This window comes from Bufo bufo, chromosome 3, assembly GCF_905171765.1.
Source record: "Bufo bufo chromosome 3, aBufBuf1.1, whole genome shotgun sequence".
NCBI lineage: Eukaryota > Metazoa > Chordata > Amphibia > Anura > Bufonidae > Bufo > Bufo bufo.
This window is the reverse complement of record NC_053391.1, coordinates 425,852,795-425,879,287: the sequence shown is the minus strand read 5'-3', so window position 1 is coordinate 425,879,287 and position 26,493 is coordinate 425,852,795. Positions and strand designations below refer to the sequence as shown.

Here is a 26,493-nt window from a genome sequence, read left to right as displayed (position 1 = left end):
TTGCTAGTTGGCCACTAGCACATCCGCAATACCCAGTCCCCATAGCGCTGTGTGCTTTTCTTGTGGAAAAAAAAAAAGATTTGATAGATATAAAAATAAACCTAAGATGAGTCCTGTACGTGAGATGAGTCAGGGACAGGACTCATCTCAGGTTAATTTGCATATGCATCAAATCGTTTTTTTCCCACAATAAAAGCACACAGAGCTATGGAGACTGGGTATTGCGGATGTGCTAGCGGCCATCTAGCAACCCATGTCCTCAGCTCTATACACAAAATCCCGGTGACAGGTTCCCTTTAAGGACTCTATACTGACAGAGTGTTCCACAGGATTGGCGCATAGAAAATGTGGTGCCAATATTCAGAAAAGGTCCAAAATCAGAGCCTGGAAACTATAGGCCGGTAAGTTTAACATCTGTAGTGGGTAAACTGTTTGAAGGTTTTCTAAGAGATGTGATCTTGGAGTACCTCAATGAAAATAAGCAAATAATGCCATATCAGCATGACTTCATTAGGGATCAGTCATGTCAAACTAATTTAATCAGTTTCTATGAGGAGGTAAGTTCTAGACTTGACAGCGGCGAATCAATGGATGTCGTATATCTGGACTTTTCCAAAGCATTTGATACTGTACCACATAAAAGGTTAGTATATAAAATGAGAATGCTCGGACTGGAGGAAAATGTCTGTATGTCGGTAAGAAACTGGCTCCGTGATAGAAAAAATAGGGTGGTTATTAATGGTACACACTCAGATTGGGCCACTGTCACTAGTGGGGTACCACAGGGGTCAGTATTGGTCCCTATTCTCTTCAATATATTTATTAATGATCTTGTAGAAGGCTTGCAGAGTAAAATATCAATTTTTGCAGATGACCCTAAACTATCTAAAGTAATTAACACGGAAGAGGACAGTATACTACTACAGAGGGATCTGGATAGATTGGAGGCTTGGGCAGAGAAGTGGCAGATGAGGTTTAACACTGACAAATGTAAGGTTATACACATGGGAAGGAATAATGCAAGTCACCCATACATACTAAGTGGTAAAACACTGGGTGACACTGACATGGAAAATGACCTAGGAATTTTAGTGAACAGCAAACTAAGCTGTGTCAGGCAGCTGCTGCCAAGGCCAATAAGATAATGGTTCGCATCAAAAGGGGCATAGATGCCCGTGATGAGAACATAGTCCTGCCACTTTACAATTCACTATTCAGACCACACATGGAGTACTTTGTACAGTTCTGGGCTCCTGTGACTAAGGCAGACATAGCAGAGCTGGAGAGGGTTCAGAGGAGGGCAACTAAAGTAATAACTGGAATGGGTGGACTACAGTTCTTTGAAAGATTGTAAATTTAGAGTTATTCACTTTGGAAAAAAGACGACTCAAGGGAGATCTAATAACTATGTATAAATATATCAGGGGTCAGTACAGAGATCTCTCCCATCATCTATTTATCCCCAGGACTGTGACTGTGACGAGGGGAAATCCTCTGCGTCTGGAGGAAAGAAGGTTTGTACACAAACATAGAAAAGGATTCTTTACGGTAAGAGCAGTGAGACTATGGAACTCTCTACCTGAGGAGGTGGTGATGGTGAATTCACTAAAAGAGTTCAAGAGGGGCCTGGAGTGTAATAATATTACAGGTTATAGTTACTAGAGATGGGTCGTTGATCCAGGGAGTTAGGGTACTTTCAGACTTGTGTTAAACTTTTCCGGTATTGAGTTCCGTTCTAGGGGCTCAATACCAAAAAAAAAAAGATCAGTTTTATCCTAATGCATTCTGAATGGAGAGCAATCCGTTCAGTATGCATCAGGATGTCTTCAGTTCAGTCACTGTACGGTTTTTGGACGGAGAAAATACCACAGAATGCTGCAGTATTTTCTCCATCCAAAATTCCAGAACACTTGCCGGAATGATGGATCCGGCATTATTTTCCATTGAAATGCATTAATGCTGGAAAGTGTTCCGGAAAAACGGATCAGTTTTTCCGGATGCAACCGGAGACACGGATCCGGTATTGCAATGCATTTGTGAGACGGATCCGGATCCGTCTACAAATGGTATCTGTTTGCATACAGATTGCATAGAGATTGCGACTAAACTACCTGCCGGAATCCAACAGCGCAAGTGTGAAAGTACTCTTATTCTGATTGCCTGATTGAAGTCGGGAAGGAATTTTTTCCCCTAAAGTGGGGACAATTGGCTTCTACCTCACAGGTTTTTTTTTGCCTTTCTCTGGATCAACTTGCAGGATAACAGGCTAAACTGGATGGACAGATGCCTTTTTTCAGCCTTATAAACTATGTAAAACTATGTAAATACTAGAAAACAAGGTGTATACAGTCTTTTATCTTTAGTTCTACTGAACACAGAAGATTATATGTCTGTAACATACAGAGGCGTCCAGCCTGCCTCTTTTCACCACTCCATTCTCTATGTGGATGTGCCCTACATATCCCTGCCCATCAGCCCACCCATCTGACTTGTTACACGCAGGCATCTTAAGAGCTCAGTAGAAAGCTAAAGAGTGAAGACAGACTCTTCTTAGGGTACTTTCAACTAGCGGCAGGGGACTTCGGCAGGCTGTTCCGGCAGATGAACAGCCTGTCGGATCCGTCCTGCCACTAGTTTACGTGTACCCCCGGACTGCCGCTCCATCCCCATTGACTATAATGGGGGCAGGGGCGGAGTTCCGGCGGCAGCGCACGCCGAGATTCAGCCGGACTAAAAGTACTGCATATGTTCCCAATGTCTGATATACTTAGAATGTAGCCACCCTCATTTCTATTGGACTGCAGAAAATATCGGAGCGGCGCGCTCTGCTATTTTCAGAAGTACCATTGAAATTAATGGGAAGCACGCAGCGCAAGTGTGGCCACTGCTCCATTCACTTCTATGGGGCTGAAGGAAATAGCCATGCCAGCGCTTGGCTATTTTCTGCAATCCTATAAAAATGAATGGAGGGCAGCCGAGCATGTATGAGTATACCTGTCAGACATTGGGCACATATCCAAGCGATATGCCCCCAATGTCCAAGATAAGAATACCTCTTTAACTGTTAGACCTACATCTAAACTGCCCAATACCACTATGTCCTCCACTACTGCTACTGAAGTTGAGGAAGCAGAATACTCTGTTTATCTAGGTTCTGTAAGTCTCCACCCACTAACATAGAAAACAATTTTAGATTTAGAGATAGAGAAAAAAAACTGCTAAAATGCCAGCTACAAGTCATATCATGGCAAAAAATAGTGTTATTCCTCATGCACAACCACATGGCATAGAAAAATTAGGTGAAAACTACTATGGGGTAGGTTTGCACAAACCTTGGTCCATCTCATCCTCTTTGCGGTTGACCCTGTTCCATTCCTGGCCAATTCCTGATACTGTTGGCAACTATGAAATAATGGGTCAATCTTTCAGTACCTCTGCTGTAGCCCCTCTCCAACCTACCTGCTTGGCTCTCCAAGTTCTACAGGAACCTGGCTGTTCTCTGTCTATATCTGCTCTCTATGGTATTTTGTGTCAGCCTTTTGCTGAAACAATGTTTCTGTCCCATTTCTCATGTAGGGTTCTTCTGGATACTACAGGTATACGCCTTACTGACCATCTGAGTGCCAAACACCCATATGTCCCCTGTATCCACTCACTGGAACCCACTCCTCTGTGTTCTCACGTGGACCACAGAGACTCATGTACCAAAGCCCTGATCAAATCATTCTCACTGACTTGTGAACCTACATAGAACTGTCACAGGTCCTACACACATACAACACCAGCAAGGAAAAACCAACAATAGACAATGCATTTCTGCCGAAGAAGACACAAAAATATATGACATTTTCTAAATTACTGTACATCACAAAGTAATTTCCTGAAACATCAGAGGGGTTAACAGTATATGTAACAAAATAATAATTACATCATGAATCTGTCCAAGGAAAGGAGTCCATCATCTTACAATATGTTTACCCAAATACTGCTGTAAAACAGGAACATGTATTGCTGCATTAGGCATTTAACTCCTTACCGACCTCCGCCATATGTGTACTTCAGCACTTTAAAGATGGCACCTGCTTACGTGTGCAGTGGGCGCCATAGCCACCGAGTTTCTGCTATTTCAAAATAAAACAATATTTATCCCATACGACAGATGGGGTAACAGAAAAAAATAATTCTAAACAGCCAATTCGTCATCTTTTGTCACTTCACCTCCCACAATTTTTTTTATAAAAAGTGAATAAAAAGTCACACACACTTCAAAATAGTATCAATGAAAAGTACAGATCACCCTGCAAAAACTACATATAACTACAAAAAAGTTATAGGGGTCAGAATATAGTGATGAAAATAAAAAAATATTTTTTTCTCAAGGTTTGTATTTTTTTTTCAGTATTAAAACGCAAGAAAAACTATACAAGTGTGGTATCATTGTAATCATAATGGCCTGGAAAAAGAAGGTCATGGGTCAATTTTAGTGCATAGAGAACACTGTAAAAAAAAACATAAAACTGTGGCAGAATTGCATTCTTTTTCCAATTTCACCCCAATTCGCTTTTTTTCTAACTTCCCACTACATCATTTGCAATATTAAATGATTCCATTAGAAAATACAACTTGTCCCGCAAAAAAAACAAGCATTCATATGGCTACATGAACGGAAAAATAAAAAAGTTATTGCTCTGGGAAGGCGGGGAGTAAATCGCAAGGTCCTTTTAGGGTTAACTATTAGGCTGGTTTCACACAGGCGTTGCGGGAAAAGGTACGGGTGCGTTGCGGGAACATTGGCGATTTTTCCGCGCGAGTGCAAACATTGTAATGCGTTTTGCACTTGCGTGAGAAAAATCGTGCATGTTTGGTACCCAAACCCGAACTTCTTCACAGAAGTTCGGGCTTGGGATCGGTGTTCTGTAGATTGTATTATTTCCCCTTATAACATGGTTATAAGGGAAAATAATAGCATTCTGAATACAGAATGCATAGTAAAATAGCGCCGGAAGGGTTAAAAAAAAATAAAAAATTATTTAACTCATCTTAATCCACTTGCTCGCGCAGCCCAGCATCTCTTCTGTCTTCATCTTAGCTGTGTGCAGGAAAAGGACCTGTGGTGACGTCACTCCGGTCATCACATGGTCCGTCACATGATCTTTTACCATTGTGATGGATAATGTGATGACCGGAGAAGTGACGTCACCACAGGTCCTTTTCCTGCACACAGCTAAGATGAAGACAGAAGAGATGCTGGGCTGCGCGAGCAAGTGGATTAAGGTGAGTTAAATAATAATTATTTTTTTTTAACCCCTCCAGCGCTATTTTACTATGCATTCTGTATTCAAAATGCTATTATTTTCCCTTATAACCATATTATAAGGGAAAATAATAATGATCAGGTCCCCATCCCGATCGTCTCCTAGCAACCGTGCGTGAAAATTGCACCGCATCCGCACTTGCTTGCGGATGCTTGCGATTTTCTCGCAGCCCCATTCACTTCTATGGGGCCTGCGTTGCGTGAAAAACGCAGAATATAGAACATGCTGCGATTTTCACGCAACGCACAAGTGATGCGTGAAAATCACCGCTCGTGTGCACAGCCCCATAGAAATGAATGGGTCAGGATTCAGTGCGGGTGCAATGCGTTCAACTCACGCATCGCATCCACGCGGAATACTCGCCTGTGTGAAAGGGGCCTTAACCTGTGTTCTCATACTAGAACCCCTCTAGGTACTAATTACTTGTTTGACGTTTCAGTCTACGTGTTCCACTTTTTCCCTAATTCTGGAAAAAACTGTTTAAATTAAAACATATGAAATTAGTTCAAGTATTTTATGCTATTTTTATGCATTTTCGGAATCAGAAAAGCATACCACTCCTTGTACTTTCACTCATTTGCAATTTTTCATGGTGACAGCAGCTAGGTATCTATTATATAACTGCCAGCATTGCTTTTACAGGGTTGTTTATCAAGAAAATTCTGAATTATAATGTGCTTGTTCAGTAAATTTTATACTGCACTAGCCAGATATTTCATTTTATTCACTCAGAATAACCAGGCATGAACTTATAATACTATTGCTATGTCTTCTCATATCTGTAAAAATATACATTAAACTGCTAAAGAGCTAATTTATGTTACTTTAAAGTATTGTTTCATGTATTTATTTTTGCTTGTTTTTAGATATTAGCTGACATTGAGTATCAGAACTAAACAGAATATAACATTTTCTGAGAACATGAGAGCTCTACATAACTCTATAGTTATAAGTGTCATAACAACATGCTCACTCCATATTGCAGTGTAGCTCTGCCATCCTCACATGCTGGTAACTAGTTTTCTCAGTCACCCATTTGTCAACAATGTACAGTAGTTCCACAAATACTTATTTACTATGTATTAAGTGGATCCCTGAATAATAGTGATGGGCATGGCAAAAAAGATTTAACATGTGACTATGTGTGTAAAATTGTTTTCTAAAGATCCAGCTACACCAAAGTTTAAAACAGGTATGCTCAACCTGCGGCCCTCCAGCTGTTGCAAAACTACACCTCCCAGCATGCCCGAACAGCATATACAGTTGCAAGAAAAAGTATGTGAACCCTTTGGAATGATATGGATTTCTGCACAAATTGGTCATAAAATGTGATCTGAACATCTAAGTCACAACAATAGACAATCACAGTCTGCTTAAACTAATAACACACAAAGAATTAAATGTTACCATGTTTTTATTGAACACACCATGTAAACATTCAGGTGCAGGTGGAAAAAGTATGTGAGCCCCTAGACTAATGACATCTCCAAGAGCTAATTGGAGTGAGGTGTCAGCCAACTGGAGTCCAATCAATGAGATGAGATTGGAGGTGTTGGTTACAGCTGCCGTGCCCTATAAAAAACACACACCAGTTCTAGGTTTACTTTTCACAAGAAGCATTGCCTGATGTGAATGATGCCTCGCACAAAAGAGCTCTCAGAAGACCTACGATTAAGAATTGTTGACTTGCATGAAGCTGGAAAGGGTTATAAAGTATCTCCAAAAGCCTTGCAGTTCATCAGTCCACGGTAAGACAAATTGTCTTAAATGGAGAAAGTTCAGCACTGCAGCTACTCTCCCTTGGAGTGACCGTCCTGTAAAGATGACTGCAAGAGCACAGCACAGACTGCTCAATGAGGTGAAGAAGAATCCTAGAGTGTCAGCTAAAGACTTACAAAAGTCTCTGGCATATGCTAACATCCCTGTTAGCGAATCTACGATACGTAAAACACTAAACAAGAATGGATTTCATGGGAGTATACCACAGAGACAGCCACTGCTGTCCAAAAAAAACATTGCTGCACGTTTACAGTTTGCACAAGAGCACCAGGATGTTCCACAGCAGTACTGGCAAAATATTCTGTGGACAGATGAAACCAAAGTTGAGTTGTTTGGAAGAAGCACACAACACTATGTGTGGAGAAAAAGAGGCACAGCACACCAACATCAAAACCTCATCCCAACTGTGAAGTATGGTGATGGGGGCATCATGGTTTAGGGGTGCTTTGCTGCGTCAGGGTCTGGACGGATTTCTATCATTGAAGGAAAAATTAATTCCCAAGTTTATCAAGACATTTTGCAGGAGAACTTAAGGCCATCTGTCCACCAGCTGAAGCTCAACAGAAGATGGGTGTTGCAACAGGTCAACGACCCAAAGCATAGAAGTAAATCAACACAAGAATGGCTCAGCCCTATTTCACCCTAAGGACTTGGCCATTTTTTGCAAATCTGACCAGTGTTACTTTATGTGGTGATAACTTTAAAATGCTTTTACTTATCCAGGCCATTCTGAGATTGTTTTTTCGTCACATATTGTACTTCATAACACTGGTAAAATGGAGTAAAAAAAAAACATTTTTATTTATAAAAAAATACCAAATTTACCAAAATGTGGGAAAAATTAGCAAATTTCCAAGTTTCAATTTTTCTACTTCTATAATACATAGTAATACCTCCAAAAATAGCTATTAGTTTACATTCCCCATATGTCTAATTCATGTTTAGATCATTTTGGGAATGCCATTTTATTTTTTGGGGACGTTACAAGGCTTAGAAGTTTAGATGCAAATCTTGAAAATTTTCAGAAATTTTCAAAAACCAATTTTTTAAGGACCAGTTCAGGTCTGAAGTCACTTTGTGAGGCTTACATAATAGAAACCACCCAAAAATGACCCCATTCTAGAAACTACACCCCTCAAGGTATTCAAAACTGATTTTACAAACATTATTAACCCTTTAGGTGTTCCCCAAGAGTTGATGGCAATGTTTTGCCAAATTTTCCATTTTAATCCATTTTTCCACTAGCAAAGCAAGGTTAACAGCCAAACAAACAAACTCTATATTTATTGCCCTGACTCTGCGGTTTACAGAAACACCCGATATGTGGTCGTACACCACTGTACAGCCCCACATCAGGGCGTAGAGGGAAAGGAACGCCGTGTGGTTTTTATTAAGCAGATTTCGCTGGACTGGTTTATTTACATCATGTCCCATTTGAAGCACCCTGATGCACCCCTAGAGTAGAAACTCCAAAAACCTGACCCCATTTTGGAAACTACGGGATAAGGTGGCTGGTTTTTTTGGTACTATTTTAGGGTACGTATGATTTTTGGTAGCCCCATATTACACTTTTTGTGAAGCAAAGTAACAATAAATAGAAATTCTGAAATTTCATCTCCATTTGCCATTGACTCTTGTGGAACACTTAAAGGGTTAAAAAAGTTTGTAAAATCAGTTTTGAATACCTTGAGGGGTTTAGTTTCTTAAATGGGGTCACTTTTTGGAGTTTCTACTCTAGGGGTGCATCGGGGGGGGCTTCAAATGGGACATGGTGTCAAAAAACAAGTCCAGCAAAAACTGCCTTCCAAAATCCATATGGCATTCCTTTCCTTCTACGCCCTGCCGTGTGCCCGTACAGAGGTTTACGACCACATATGGGGTGTTTCTGTAAAGTAAAGAATCAGGGCAATAAATATTGAGTTTTGTTTGGCTGTTAACCCTTGCTTTGTTACGGGAAAAAATGGATTAAAATGGAAAATTTGCTAAAAAAGACCTGTTTTGGCACCGTTTTTATTTTTTATTATTTACAACATTCATCTGACAGATTAGATCATGTGCTATTTTTATAGAGCAGGTTGTTACGGATGCAGGGATACCTAATATGTTTTTAAATTTATTTAAGTTTTACACAATAATATCATTTTTGAAACCAAAAAAACTTTAGTGTCTCCATAGTCTGAGAGCCATTTTTTATTAAATTTTTTGGGCCATTGTCTCATGTAGGGGCACATTTTTTGCGGGATGTGACGACGGTTTGAATGGTACTGTTTTGGCATACATACGACTTTTTTGATCACTTTTATTACCTTTTTTGGGAAGTAAGGTGGGCAAAATTTAAATTTCATCATAGTTTTTATTTTTTATTTTTTATGGCGTTCACCGTGCGGGGAATGTAACATGACATGGTCGTTACGGACGCGGTGATATATAACATGTGTAGGGAATTTTATTTTTTTAATTTTTAATCAGGGATAAATGTGTTTTTTTTTATTTTTACTTATATAGTGTACTGCACCGTATTTAACTCACACTTTGTCTGAACAGATCTTTGCCTTTTGCACAGATCTGTTCAGCACCATGGACAGCAGGATGCCTGAGAAGGCGTCCTGTTGCCATGAGAATCTTCCCCGTCTGCCACAACTGAGCAGACGGGGAAGGCGAGGGAGGAGGGCTCCCTCCCTCTTCACCTCTTCCATACAGCGGTCCCTACAGACCGCATCATGGAAGGGGTTAAAACGGCTGACATCTGCACAGATGTCAGCCATTTGAATCAGAGTGTCAGCAATGAGCTGAGACTCTGATTCAACCGCTCGGCCATCCTGAGAATAAACGGGGGCGGGTGGAAGATCGCGCACCCACCCCCCACACTGCCGCCTCCCTCCCGCCCGCCTCCCGCACCACCCACAATATCCCCCCCCCCCCGCTGCGCCCGCAGGCACAAAAACACAGAGGGCTGCAGGGGGACCGCAGGGATCAGAAACTTGCATAAGCGCTACAAACCGCAGGTCTGAATTGACCTGCGGTTTGTAGCGATCGGCAATGCGGCGGGGTCACAGGACCTCCCTAGGCATTGTCACAGGGTGCCTGCTGAATGATTTCAACAGGCACCCAGTTCCGATCACTGCCGGCCGTATGGCAGTGATCAAAACTACACAGGACGTACCGGTACGCCCTGGGTCCTTAAGGACTCGGCAAACATGGCGTACCAGTACGTCCTAAGTCCTTAAGGGGTTAAATAGAAGAAAATACGCCTTCTGGAGTGGCCCAGTCAGAGTCCTGACCTCAACCCAATCAAGAAAGCGATTCACACCAGACATCCCAAGAATATTGCTGAACTGAAACAGTTCTGTAAAGAGAAATGGTCAAGAATTACTCCTGACCGTTGTGCACGTCTGATCTGAAACTACAGGAAACGTTTGGTTGAAGTTATTGCTGCCAAAGGAGGTTCAACCAGTTATTAAATCCAAGGGTTCACATACTTTTTCCACTTGCACTGTGAATGTTTACATAGTGTGTTCAATAAAAACAAGGTAACATTTAATTCTTTGTGTGTTATTAGTTTAAGCAGACTGTGATTGTCTATTGTTGTGACTTAGATGAAGATCAGATCACATTTTATGACAAATTTCTGCAGAAATCCATATCATTCCAATGGGTTCACATACTTTTTCTTGCAACTGTAGCTATCAGCCTACAGCAGGGCATTGTGGGAGTTGTAGTTTTACAACAGCTGAAGGGCCGCAGGTTGAGCATGCCTGGTTTAAAATATATTCACATATGCTAGCCATTTTTGGTGCACTTTTTGCCTTCTTTTAGTTTTTTTGTTGTCTTTAAAAAAACATACGGAAAATTCCTGACAAGAATATTTTCTATTGTGGCAGAGAAAACGGATCCGTCCCCATTGATTTGCATTGGGGGTCATGCTGGATCCGTCTTGCTTCGCATCCCAGGACGGAAAGCAAACTACAACTTATTGCAGTTTGCATTCCGGTATGGGAGCGCAACTAAACGGAACGGAACGCATTTTGGAGCACTCTGTTCTGTTCAGTTTAAATTTGTCCCAATTGACAATGAATGGAGACAAAACTGAAGCGTTTATTTTCCAGTTTTAAGCCCCTGTGACGGATCTCAATAACGGAAAACTAAAACGCTTGTGTGAAAGTAGCCCAAAGGGGTTTTCTGAGATATTTTATCGATGACCTAAATTCCTGACAAGAATATTTAGGATTATTGCCTAAAAATCAGCAGTCTGTTATTAATTGTCTATAAAATCTTTCTTATATATAAAAAGAGCTAAAAATATTAATTTAAAGGTTTTTTTTTTGAGATATCTTTACCAATGACCTAGTCTCTGGATAGGTCATCAGTATGTGATCTGTTGGGGTCCAAAATCCGGGACCTACGCTACCTTCTCACATCTTTCCCTAGGATATGTGATGTCCCTTTGATTGGTCACATGGCCTAGGTAAAGCTCAGCCTCATTGAAGTGTATGGGGCTGAGCTGCGATACCAAGCACAGCCGCTGCACAATGTGTGGCACTATGCACGGTGAGCAGAGAGAAGGCCACGGTGGAGTGCTGGTTTCTTCTCAAACAGCTGATTGATCATCAGTAACAATGTAAAAACTCTTTTAATGAGAAGACTGCACAACTGGACTTTATCTAGGTGTCATCTTTCTATGTACTAATGTTTTCTCCTTGTACTCAGGTCCCCCCACAAATTTACAGTAGGGCCAAATTGTATAACATCTAAATGATCACAAGAATAATGTTAAAAAACATATATGACTAACAGGCTACAAATATACAGAAATAATGTTAGTAAACAGAAGAAGATGAAGCAGCAAAGAAATCCCTGCTGATTGTAACAATTCAATGATTTCTCATTTAATGAAGTACTCCTACAAAAATGTTTATTCTTTGACCTATAAGAATGGAACATGATGTAAACTGTAGTGAAGGTAATCTTCTTACCAATTACTGTATGTGTGAGTAATAACCTCCCTTCTGCTTCTCGGCTGAGTCATATGACCAGCATTTTATGTGTGGACAGGAAGCCAATTTCTCCATGTATTCCTATAAGAGCCTCAATTTCAGTCTCATAGGAATGAATAGAGAAGTAAATTACGTCCTATCCTGTGTGAGTTGGCGATCAGAGTGCTGGTCACATGACATAGCTATGAGATATCCAATGCACAGTACACATAGAGAAAAGGAAATACTGCTCCCCTATTAGTCTGTAGCATACCCTTAGAAGCAGTAGAACCATGGAGGATGACAAACAGCAGTAATGTATTGCTAACAATCCAGCACTGGGATGTGATCTAAAATCCTGATCCCTTAGTGAGCTGATAAACTAAGTAAACTAACAGTAAACTATGATCGAATGATGAGTGCAGAAAGCATAAGGGGTGGAAGAAAGGACTGATAAATGGGGAATGGTATTCTTCTCTAATTAATTATATTCCATATTTTTTTTAATCGTTGCTTTTAATATTGGAACAGCATTAACATACTAATATCAGTTTATAAATCGCTGAATACAATAGCATTCCAATTATACAGGGTATGCACCCATATTCAGACATAGCATTCGATGAATTCTTCTGCCTAATTAGATAAAAGATTGACATTTAAGTGTTTGATTAAGTAAAATGTAATGATGTAATGACAAAAAGTAATAAGCAACATATGTGCATTTAAATAATTTGACTGGCTTAACATAATGTAATAATTATTTATTTTTCTAAGGAAATAAAAAGCAAAAACATATGTTGATTGCTATGCATTGCATTTATTAGGACACTAGCACAAATTTCCAGCATGTCTGGCATTGAAATGACGGTAAAAGGATAAAAGTATGTGTCTATCATGGATTAAATTAGCTAAATTAATTGAAACGATCTATGGTGTTGTTTCTTCCAATTTTAGACAATTATGGCATATCCCACAGGGTATGCTATAAAGGCAATGCAGGTACAGGTACAGGTCCAATCAGGAGAATGGGGATCTGATGACTCTTGTCCACTGACTGCTGTCCTAGAATTATGGAAAGAGGCAGACATGCTCCCCATGTTCCTGATAGATGAGGCTCTCATAGGTTCAACCCTCATGAATTTATGGCATATGCTGTGAATATGTCACACATGTTTAAGATAGGAATACCCCTGTAAACGCAAGGCTAATCAAGAAATATTAAGGAGGGAATTTATACCAATACCCAAGTTTTTTCGCGTGACCCACGGTCAGTATCGGGTAGGTGGATGCGTGCCTGTCTTGGCTGGCATCTCCTTCGCTCTGCTCCCCTCTGCCACTTCGGATTGCTAGGGCTTGCAGTTCGCACTAGTACTCACACTTCAAGCTCGTGCTGGCACGCTTTTTAGCGCATGCAAGTTAGATGTATCAAAACGCCAATCTTTGCTACTTCTTTACCTCACGGAATGGATGTTCTCTTTCCAAAATAATGACATCAGAGATTTATTCAAGATACCGCAATTAACCTCTTATTCACCTACCCGATACTGACCGTGGGCCAAGCGAAAAAAACTTAGGTTTCTGTAAAAACATTAAGGAGGGAATTTATCATGAGTGTAATATAATTGTAGTAGCGCAATTCACCCTGCAGGACTATATATAGAGCCTCTCTTCTACTATTACAGTTAACTGTACCACGGCAATTACATCAGAACATATATAAAATATCAGCTTGGAGTGACATTATTTTGACATCAGATATAAATCAAAGATTTCTTTTAGGAATTAACTATATATACCGCACCTTGTGATCTGAGCTTAACTTGAATTTGCGTGAGCTCTGCAATTAGAAATATAAGAGGGACCGTGACTGTGAGAAAATTTGCAATTATTAATTGTTTTATGTTTTTATATAAATTATTTTTAATGTCATATAAAATGTGTATTGATTACTTGAGAGCCGGCCATTTATTTGAATAATTTGCAATTTTAGCTAAGTAGTTATAGCAGGCCAAGCACTACTCTGGTGAGCTTTCTACGTTTGTTATATGTATAATATAAATTAGACTTTATAAAACGTTGCAGTGATAAGTGAAACTCATTAACATACCTAACCACACTCACTTTCCCACCTACCCAATAAAACTGTAGTGAGTGGGACAGAACTTTTGCTTGGAGACAGACTTTTGGCACAGAGACAGAATTTTGTCATATGTGAAAGAAATCATAATTCTATACACTGTCAATCTTTACCAACATCCAAGCCCCACTGGCCCCACAAACAGGGGGTCAGGCGGCACCACAACTTTCAACTTTATAATGCAGACATAGTTGTGGATAAACAGGGATTGCATAGCAAAAAGGCATGATAACTGCATGGGCCAGGCAGGTCAGACCCCGCAGGCCCCCTCCCTCCTTCACTTAGGACCCATCACCTATGAAGCTGCAGCGCAAACCAGCTGGACCTACAGCCTTAGTCACAGGAGGCCCCATACTCACAGTGAGGAGTCTACAGCTGAGCAGGTGACATCTACTACATTATCTGTACTCAGAGAGATCACTGTGTGTCATCTGTACTCAGAGAGATCACTGTGTGTAATCTGTACTCAGAGAGAACACTGTGTGTAATCTGTACTCAGAGAGATCACTGTGTGTTATCTGTACCCATAGAGATCACTGTGTGTTATCTGTACTCAGAGAGATCACTGTGTGTTACCTATAGATCTGAACTCAGAGAGATAACTGTGTGTTATCTGTACTCAGAGAGATCACTGAGTGTTATCTGTATTCAGAGAGATCACTATGTGTTACCTATAGATCTGCATACAATGGAGGATGTCGGCGCGGTCCACGTGCACCACAAGAGCACGTGGTGTAGGTGTGGCTCACAGTCTGGCTTTGCTCACATTGCACGACCACAGTATTCATGCTGGGCTTTTGTGTGGAAGCTTGGCTGTGAGCTGAATTATATCCCCTCAGACCTGTAAAGGAAAAGAGAGAAAAGAGACAGGAGGCCGCGCCTCGTGTGTGTGGCTGTATTTACGGTCTAAGTTCACTGTATACAAGAAGCGCTTACCGTGTTTTGTTGTGATAGTCACAACAACTGTAGAAGGCTTGTGCTGGTATTCTCCGGTCCAGCATGCGGGTCCTGTACTGCTGCCAAAGGTTCTTTTTCTCTGCACCAGAGGTGACAGAAGAAAAAAGTGAGAAGTAAAAGGTAGTGGTTTTGGAACCCTTTTGCGGCGCTGGAAACAGGAGGCGGATTTTCATAAAATACTTTTTAGAGAATAAAATAGCTTGTTTATTTTTTGTGTCTTGTGACACAAAAAATAAAAAGCTATTTTATTCTCTAAAAAGTATTTTATGAAAATCCGCCTCCTGTTTCCAGCGCCGCAAAAAGGGTTCCAAAAACCACTACCTTTATACCCTCAGACCTTGTTCACACCATAGTTAGAGCAGCGGTTAGGACCCTCTGCCATGCTGAGTGACCGTGACATGGTGCATGATGGGCTCCGATATTTTCCTGACTGGAATATATTGGCGAAAGTCTCAGCTTTTAATACTGCATTTATGACTTCCAGTATAGTCGTAGCATTTCTGTTTGGTGATTCTCTCTCTGTGTTTCATATGATTATTTGCTACATTCTGTGTAGTTTGCTCTTGTGGTGCACGTGGACCGCGCAGACATCCTCCATTGTATGCATATTTTGCTGGGGATAGTCGATTACTGCGGTCCACGTGCGGTCGGGCTGCTCCCCCAATGAAGGACACGCCACAGTGTTAGAGCTGAGCGGCTCCTCCAGAGTTGCCACTATATTTCTGTAAGAACATAATATGTATGAGATTTGATTAAAGGGCAAATTTTTTATTAGCTTTTTTGTCTGCTCTTCCAGTCTCCCAAGAGCCATTTTTTTAAATTTTCCAGTCACATGGCCATGTCATGACTTATTTTTGTGGGCAACTTGTATTTTAAATGGCACCATTTAATTAACCTTATCATATATTGGAAAATGAGGGGAAAATTAAATGTGGGATGAAATTGAAAAAGAAAACTAACACAATTCCGCCATGTTTTTTGGGGTTTTGTTTTTACAGCATTTATTGTGATTTAACAATGACATGATGAACTTATTTTGTGGGCCAGCACGATTACAGTGATACATCTATTGTTTTACTTCTAAAAATCACCTCCAGCCTGGTAAAACTGAGTTAATACCTTAACAATTATGTAGCCGTTGGCCACCACAGTGGGTGCATGCGGCAAGCCGAGATATGTACACCCAGAAATACAGGAAAGTGATTATACACTAACATTATACCCTGCCTTAGGAGATCACTAATTACAAAATGTTTTAAATGTTTATGTTTACAAAAAATACAAAAAGTAGTGTGGGAGGGATATTTTTATTAGCTAACCAGAAAAATTACATTTGCAAGCTTTGGGAGCACAGAGGCCTCTTAATTAAGCAAGACTTAATGACTTGTAGAAATTCACATTTAAAAGATGTTACACCAAAATATAGTACATTGGGTGATACATCGTTAAAATAAGCTAGAACAAATAAACTAAGGTTTTTGTTTATAGATAGATGTTAACAAACAAAAGGTTTTGAGATTTAGTCTAATGGGAAGTGTGTGTGTGTGAGTGTGTGGGGGGTGTTAAATTGACTCTGTCAGTGCCTGGAATGTTGTTTTTATCTTGAATTCCCAAATTTTTCTTTCTGCTATTCTTCAAATTACTGTTCAATATTAAGACCTTTATAAAGGAATGAATAGCTAGCAGTGTAGAATAAAGGTCCAGATGTGTGTTACCAGTTGGGGGTGTGTCCATGCACAGTGTCGCATAGGTAGGGAACAGTGCAGCCCTGTACACCACTAGCACACTGTCACCTAAATGGCAGCCCACAACTTGCCAGCAGTTCCTGACCTAAAAGGGAATCTTTCCCCAGTTTTATGGTGTTCTAAGGCATAATAAACGTGTGACTGATCCCCTTAGCAAAATGCTGGGCACTTTTCATTTTGCTAAAATCTTTTATTTTACAGCACCAACCCATGCCAACGAGTCCTGATATTCATGAGCTCCTTATCTTCTCTGGCCCTGCTGCTATCTCAGGTTGGAAAGAAACTGTTAATTAGTGGCTGGTGTAGAAAGCCAGAAGCTCATGAATATCAGGACTCTATCAGGCATGCTATGGAACTGTTAGGACTTAGCAGCATAAAACTGGTGAAAAACTCCTTTAGCCAGGTGCAGGGGACTAAAACTAGTGGGGGTAAAAGAGTAGTCAGACAGAAAGAGGTCAAAACCATGACCAGATCCAAAATTAAAGGATAAGTCAAAATCAGGTCAAAGGTCCCAACCAGAGGGTAATGTCAGAACTAACACATGACCACAAACACAGAGTCAAATACCAGCCAGGGTCAGTGCCATAAGATAATCACAGAGGAATAAATTGGTACTCAGTAGCAAGTTCAGGGACAATCCAAAGGTCAGAATACCAGGAATCCAATCCCACTAGTGAGGCAAAGAAGACCAAACACAGGCAACTGTTGCCAGCAACTGCTTATTTAAATCTCCCACTGATGGGAGCATGCTACTCCGGCACTGAGCCTGAATTGGCATGGTGCCCAAGCTCTTTGATAGGCCGGCCAGCCTGACTGTCAGTGTGGCTGGTTGCCACAGCAACAGAACGACCAACAGAAAGGCATGGACAGATAGGTACATGACACACAGTGTAACACTGGCAGCACTGACTGGATAGTGTCAGACTGTGCAGGGACACCCCACCACTGGTAACATGCATTGTACCTTCATTGGACAATGGTGACAATTAATTCATATCTTCTAGCAGGAATATAAAAGGAATAGCACATCATAGACTCAAAAATAGATGCTCCAGAATTGCTATCCCATGGGGAATGCAAGTAGTAACTAAACAGGGACATGTCAGGATAGGCTGAAGGTCCTCTTTAAGTGTATCATACTGTGGTCTGGTCCAGAGACATGTTTACCCCAGGTATATCTAGATTCTTTCTTATTGTGTATTGTGTAGGTTTATCCTGGATTGCAAGTTTCTGATTAATTTCACAATGATGCCCTCATTGGGGCAGCTTATAGGCCCTATTATGTATATATTATGTATACCACTTTAGAAGGTGTACAGGAGAAGGCTTTAGTAATTTTGTGTGTTGGTTTTGTGTATACAGAACATACATTTTTTTTACTGCTACAAGGGAATGTGCCAGTCCTCTGATGGTAATGATAGGGCACTTATGACAAGTATGTGTCTTATTCCAATATGGGTTTGAATACTTAAAATGCTCTTGTGGCAGTTGAATATGAAGCACTTGGCATACCCTATTGTTGTCTCCTTTTGTTTGTAATCCAAGAGGCTGCTTCTTGGAATTTTTGTGCTTCTGTGATCTGTTTTCATCTGTAACCAGAAATGGTTATCCCTGTTATACAACTGTGATCCTGATGGTAGAAGATGTTTTCTGTCTTCACTGTCTAAATGCATCTGGGACATATCTCAGAGCTAGGCTGTTAGATGGGCTTGTGTGTTTTGGATGGGAAGCTATTCCCCCACTCAGATATGCTGGTCAGCTATGAGTTTATTATAGATTTTTGTTTGTATGGTTATTGATTTTGATGTATATGGTCATGTCCAGAAAATGTATCTCAGATAGTAATTAGCTAAGAGTGACTCTTATATTTGGATGGGACTTATTGAATGTATTTATTAAAAGTTGGAAACTTATCTTAAGATATTGTTCAGATTACTAGGAAATGATCAAAATAATAGAAGCATGCAGAATAATTAAACATTAATAAAAATGTGTTCACTAGTCTGTCCATAAAAAGGTTTGCATATTGTGGTGACATTTTGCTGTCCATGACAATTCCCATATACTGCATGTATACAGTATGTCTTTCTTAAATGAAAAGTAATTGTGATGGAAAACAAACCTGATCAGTAAGCACAATATGTATTGCCCATTCCACATATATTTCTGGCTAACACAATGCCACACGCTATGCCATCGCTTGTTCCCATGCTGTACAGTGGTTTGCCAGCGGCAGATCGTAATTAGCACAAACTGCCGCCGGCAAATCCTGATCTTTCTGCATGCTTACAGATCTGTCAATCAGCGGCAATATCACACTGCAACGAACATCGGCAGAAATCTGTCCGTGTAATATATCCTTTAGACCACGTGTTCTTAGCGTCTATCTAAAAAAGTGAAGATTAGCTGTGATTTGTGGTCACTGTCTTCAGAGCGAAGTTCTTAAAAATTATATTTGGCTGCTTTGCCAAGTTTGGCAGCTTCGTCATGAAGGCATTTCTTTGTAAGTAGCGGTTGCAATGACGGGGAACAGCAATTGCGCAGCCCCCCCGTCATTGAACCCCTCAGATGCCGCCGCTTATCGCTGATTGCAGGATCTGAGATTAAAAATGAGGGTCTTTCAGGGGTTAACCAGTTTAAATAAATAATACTCACTTTATCCATTTTAGCATGAAGAGGCCGCCACAGCCATCCAGTGTGAAATCTCGCACAGTGCATGATGATGTCATCACGCTGGCTAGAGTGGGGATGTCATACGTCACCACACATGAGATTTCGTGTGGAATCTTCAAGAAAGATGACCGTGGCAGCCTCTTCGAGCTCAAATGGATGAGGTGAATCTGATCCCTGTAATGGTGGTAAAGATAAAAAAATCTTTACCACCATTACAGGGAAAATTGATTCGTTACCACGAAGTATGAGGAAATTCTGGTTCGCGGCTAATCAAAATTTCCCTGAAATTCGGATCGAAGTCCACTTCTGATACTTCGATTCGCTCAACACTAACTCCAAATAAAAGTTATTATTTAAGGGAATATATTGGTGAGATTAGGGATTCAATAAATAGTCGTGCAGTATAAGATTACAACCCAAGGACAGTCCCCGCCAAGAGTTCTTGCTCTACTGCTGCAGGAATTGAAAATCACAGATCTACCTTCAAATAGCCTCTAAATTGTTCTTTTAAAACATACAGCTGAAAAATCATGTTTGTTCTGACTGAGTTGACTTGCCACCTATTTATACAAATTATAATATTCAAACCAAAATGTGATACTATAAGTCAGGGATGTGTGTGAATACAGTGAAAGGAATGTATATTTAGTGTGTGAGCAATAGAAATAATCAGTGAACTGAACATCACTTCACAGACAGCACTTATACTACAGCTCATGAATTGCAGGAGTTATTGTTTTGTTTGCATATTCTTTTGTTCATTTTAACATATTTAGGCAGAAACCTACAATATTAATGGCTCACAAGCTTCTACGTGCAGTTTTTTATTCTGATATCTATATAACAGTATGGTGATGAAAGTAATGCACATTATTACAGATTTGGGCTGTTTGTAATCAAGGGTGTAAAAAGTATTTCCTACACTGTTCTTTCTACAGTATTTCTCAAAGACTAAAGGTGGATTTCGATGTTATAAATAATTATCAGGCAGTATTAACGGGAATGAACGCTCTTTGCCACAATCTACCCGTGTAAAGGTCCTACCAATCACCGATAAATGAGCAAAACGCTCGTTCATCGAGTGCTCCTATCATTCGGGCAGGCACCTAAATATCATTTCTGGGCAGCAGATCTTGCTCTCTAAAGAGCGATCTGCTGCCCAGAAACAATGCAGCTATATGAGGATGAGCGATCCCTGTTCATATACTGTGAAGGGGATCGCTGCATGTAATGGAACGGTCTCCTCATTAAGCGAGCAGCGACTCTCAGGACGGAACGCTTTCTTACAGACAATCTGTTGCTCAGTGCAAGTCTCAATTTGTTAACAAAATGTTTTTATTGACCTAACGAATTTAAAAAATGAAGCAAATACAGCTATCTCCTTCCTATTTTTTAATGACCCATCATTAGCATAAGGTAGATAAGAGATGGAAAAAATTATAACTGAAAGATCAGACTACACAAGGTTTGCTTGTAATACAATATAAAATTAAGTGAAGTTGGACACAGACTTTAGAAATTAACCCCTATTACTAAACTACCAGGACCCCTATCTCTAGTAAAATTAGTGCTGTTTAAACACTGCTCACAAAAATAAAGGGAACACTTAAACAACCACAATGTAACTCCAAGTCAATCACACTTCTGTGAAATCAAAATGTCCACTTAGGAAGCAACACTGAGTGACAATCAATTTCACATGCTGTTGTGCAAATGGGATAGACAACAGGTGGAAATTATAGGCAATTAGCAAGACACCCCCAATAACAGGAGTGGTTCTGCAGTAGGTGACTGACCACTTCTTAGTTCCTATGCTTCCTGCTGATGTTTTGGTCACTTTTGAATGCTGCCGGTGCTTTCACTCTAGTGGTAGCATGAGACGGAGTCTACAACCCACACAAGTGGCTCAGGTAGTGCAGTTATCCAGGATGGCACATCAATGCGAGCTGTGGCAAGAAGGTTTGCTGTGTCTGTCAGCGTAGTGCCAGAGCATGAAGGCGCTACCAGAGACAGGCCAGTACATCAGAGACGTGGGAGGAGGCGTAGAGGAGGGCAACAACCCAGCAGCAGGACCGTACCTCCGCCTTTGTGCAAGGAAGAGAACAGGAGGAGCACTGCCAGAGCCCTGCAAATGACCTCCAGCAGGCACAAATGTGCATGTGTCTGCTCAAACGGTCAGAAACAGACTCCATGAAGGTGATATGAGGGCCCAACGTCCACAGGTGGGGGTTGTGCTTACAGCCCAACACCGTGCAGGACGTTTGGCATTTGCCAGAAAACACCAAGATTGGCAAATTTGCCACTGGCGCCCTGTGCTCTTCACAGATGAAAGCAGGTTCACACTGAGCACATGTGACAGATATGACATAGTCTGGAGACGCCGTGGAGAACGTTCTGCTGCCTGCAACATCCTCCAGCATGACCGGTTTGGCATTGGGTCAGTAATGGTGTGGGGTGGCATTTCTTTGGAGGGCCGCACAGCCCTCTATGTGCTTGCCAGAGGTAGCCTGACTGCCATTAGGTACCGAGATGAGATCCTCAGACCCCTTGTGAGACCATATGCTGGTGCGGTTGGCCCTGGGTTCCTCCTAATGCAAGACAATGCTAGACCTCATGTGGCTGGAGTGTGTCAGCAGTTCCTGCAAGACGAAGGCATTGATGCTATAGACTGGCCCGCCCGTTCCCCAGACCTGAATCCAATTGAGCACATCTGGGACATCACGTCTCGCTCTATCCACCAACGTCACGTTGCACCACAGACTGTCCAGGAGTTGGCAGATGCTTTAGTCCAGGTCTGGGAGGAGATCCCTCAGGAGACCGTCCGCCACCTCATCAGGAGCATGCACAGGCATTGTAGGGAGGTCATACAGGCACGTGGAGGCCACACACACTACTGAGCCTCATTTTGACTTGTTTTAAGGACATTACATCAAAGTTGGATCAGCCTGTAGTGTGTTTTTCCACTTTAATTTTGTAGGTGACTCCAAATCCAGACCTCCATGGGTTAAAAAATTTGATTTCCATATTTTTTTTTTGTGTGATTTTGTCGTCAGCACATTCAACTATGTAAAGAACAAAGTATTTCAGAAGAATATTTAATTAATTCAGATCTAAGATGTGTTATTTGTGTGTTCCCTTTATTTTTTGAGCAGTGTATATTTATCTGCATCCTACACACTTAGAAGACAGGAGCATAAGGCCGACTCACAAACAGCTCACCAGTTACCTCCAGCATGTAGCCATGCTTCCAATGGGAGGAGGGAGGAGTCTGCGAGTCCCACTCAAGACTGGCTGATATGTCCCAGGCCTCACAGTTGCACCTAAATGTGGCCTGTAGATGGAAAACAGGCACATTTAAATTGGAGTTTATACACCTCCAGAAATCTATATATACAAACTAAGAAGACAGGTTGGCATTAGCAGGAGGTGCTCAAACCCACATGCAGTTGTGCATATATATAGGGGAGCAAATCCTGCACTTGTGGCCCGTTGCTAATGGCAATCCCCAGCAAAATGCATACAATGGAGGATGCCCGCGGCAAACCACAAGTACCACAATAGACATCCTACACAAGATAACAAGTGCGGATGTCATAATTAATATAACAATATAACAAAACAATAACAAGGACAGGTGCACTCTGCAGTCTCACTAGACCCTAATTGAGAGATTAGTCAACATGTCCTACGGTGTAGAACATGTCTAAGCCCGGACACCACGCCAAGGTTTCTCAAGTAGCCCGGGATCCTACACACTTAGTCAGTCAGTCTCTCTCTCTCTCTCTCCCAGGCCCCTATTTAAAAAAATTGTGTGACCATTATATTTACTAGACTCCATGATCAGTGAGGCAGGAAGTTATGTCAATTGCAAACAGGACGATATAATTTGGACCTGAAAGAGGAAGCCAACAAGAACATGATTGCAGTGATGTTACATGGCATGATTTATCTGTCACAAAAGTCACATATTTTTTTCCCCTTGATTTTAGGGTTTATTATAATTTGGAGCTTAGATTGCATGAATCCTACCTCCTATTACTCAGTAAGAAAAAAAATTGTTGGCAGTTACAATTTTTGAATGTCAATTGACTGTACATTCACAGTTTCACACCAGAACTTATGGAAAAGAGTGTGAAAATTTGTATAAAGATTAAGGAAGCAAGTTTTTTGCAATTAACTAAATTTGTAAAGCATAAAGAATTCCACCATTTGAGCAGGAAATAATAAGGAAGTAAATAACTGTAGTTTCATAGTTTAGCAAATAAAGTTTATTCCCTATTCAATGAAAAAGTATACAATCTGTATAATTTCTTATGGTTTACAAGATTTGTGTCATTGAGTCATTTAATGGGATAGGAACTTTTTCTACATCCATAGCATAAAAATCTGTCCTGGTCATATGATTACATAAGTGCACGGCTGGTTTTATTTCTCAGAGTTGTGTCTTGTAATGAGCCATTCATCTGTTGTCCATCCCATCACCAGGAAAGATTTTTATCCCCTACAAGTAAGCAATAAACATTCTGGTAAGGATGTGATACAGAAAGTATACTGGAAAATTGTAGCGTACAACCTGTATTTGCTGGAATTGTACTACACTTTTACATGTCACCTCTTGTTCATGTCACTGAAAGACCCACATTTAATAACTAGTTTACACCTTGTTATAAACACAGCCTTGAAAAAAATATATATGTGAATAAGTAGAAATGTATGCAGAAAAGGTAGATTTTTGCACCACACTAGCAAAAGTTGAAAGATTGTGACCTAAAACTTTGGCAGCCTGTAGTGACCAGTCGGTTTTGGGCCTTAGTGACCAAGTGATTTGTTTTCTTCATTTTTTCATTGTTGCGTTCCAAGAGGTATACATTTTTTCAATTTTTCTGTCAATTTACCCATATCAGGCTTGTTTTTTACAGAACAAGATTTATTTTATTTTTTTTTAAAAGACTTTTTGTGCATCACCGCATGCCCATAATTTTTTTTTCTACAAAGCTGTGGGAGGGCTTGATTTTTGCGGGACGACTTGTACTTTTCATTTGTATCATTTTGGATACTTAGCACTTTTTGATTGCTTTTTATTCAAATTTTTTTGAGGTGACATGGTGATACCAAACCTTTGGAAGAGATTTTAGTTTTGCATTTCTTTCCATTGAAATTTTTTTTTGGGGGGGGGGAAAGGTCTATTTTTACCTTGGAGATTTTGTTTATTTAATAAAACTTTAAAAACTTTTTTTTAACTATTTACTAGTCCCACTAGGGGACTTTAACAAGCAATCTTTTAATCACTTCTAAAATACATTGCAATGCTTATGCTATTGTCAATGCTATTCTGACCTCTCTGGTGCAGCCTGCTAAGAACACACTCTAGTCAGGCCTCCATTAGGATCCAGGCTGCCATGTGAAGACATTGGCACACCGTGATCTCGTTCGCAGAGTGCCGATGGGAGACAGAGGGAGTTCCCTCGCTCTAAACTACTTAGGCATCTAAGTGGTTAAACGACCTAGATCGGTGCATTTGCCTTTCCAGGTCGTTAGAGCAGAAGCTTAGCTCTCATGTAAGAACTAAGGCCCTGTTCTCCACTGCATAGGAGACCCATGCAGTGCTTAGACTAGGCTGCTATAAAAAGACAGCAACCCTGCCTAAAGCCTTTTTGTAACTGCCATAAAAAAAGTTTATTTGTGGTCACTAGGGGGGTTAAGCAAAAAAAATTGAGCAAAGATAATTTTGGCACATATCAATGCTTGCTATTTTTCAGAAAATCTAAAAAGTGCCAAATTTATTGCTAGACATGCACATTTTAATAAATGTGTAACAATTCACTCCAACAATCTTTTTTTTTAGACTGGCATATAAATTGCCATTCTTAATAAATCTGCTCCATAGTGTTCAGAAGGTCACCAAAAATGTGACTGGTTATTTTATGTTCTTTTGCACCAGTTTCCTCAACTATTCCAAAATACATTTAGAATCATTTCTCTGATCCATTCATGTAATGTAAGTGTTTTTTTAACTGAATGTTATTTGTAAGAATTGGAAATGTAAAATGCATGATGACATAAAATCTGTCTGTGCCAAAGCCTGGCATAACAATGTAGAATTCAATGAATGTGCTCAGCTTATGTACCATGCATAGTTTTAAGCAGGTTGAAAGTAGGGAGGGGAAATATTTGCCATCTGTTCAAACTGCACAGCGGGCAACATTAAGTATCCTCTCAGCTATGCAAAGCACAAGCTTGCTCTACAGAATTTCTGCTGCCACTGCTTCAAAAACTCAGTATTTTTCATTACAGCAAAAATCAATCATCACGTCTTAGAGATCATTTGTGATTTGTCTTTCAAAAGTTCCAGCTTATTTCCCAAGGCCTTGCTAGAGAATGCAGTTTTATTGATTATTTGCTAATTTAACAAAAAGTACACAATGTGCCCAAGTTATAATGTCTTGAGGCACAGCAATTGTTTAGGTTTCAACAAATATGACAGAACAAGCTACTCATAAATCTAACAAAGGGTTTAATCTATGAGTATTGACTTTACTTGCTGTACTCGCTGTACATGAACCCCCACGACTACCCAAAAGTGCATAGAAAATGGTCTTCTAGAGCACCCAACCAGTGTGCCTCCAGCTGTTGCAAAACTACAACTCCCAGCATGCCCGGACAGCCTTTGGCTGGAGGCACATTGGTTGGGAAACACTGTTCTAGAGAGCGGTTACTGCACACTTGCACAGAAGAAGGCATGCAGGAAGTGAAAATCTGTCCCAGTTTTTTTTTCAAAGAGGTGGTCTTTTAGAGAAGTTTCACTATATATATATATATATATATATATATATATATATATATAAATATATACACTAGCTGAAGGACCCGGGAATATTTCATCTATTTAATTTAATGTTTGTGTGTGTAGT

The 26,493-nt window shown here is 40.4% G+C and overlaps 1 protein-coding gene across 1 annotated transcript in view; it reads left to right on the top strand.

Moving 5' to 3' along the window:
- Positions 1–26,493, top strand: part of FRMPD4 (FERM and PDZ domain containing 4) — a 544,401-nt gene that overhangs the window by 461,283 nt on the left and 56,625 nt on the right.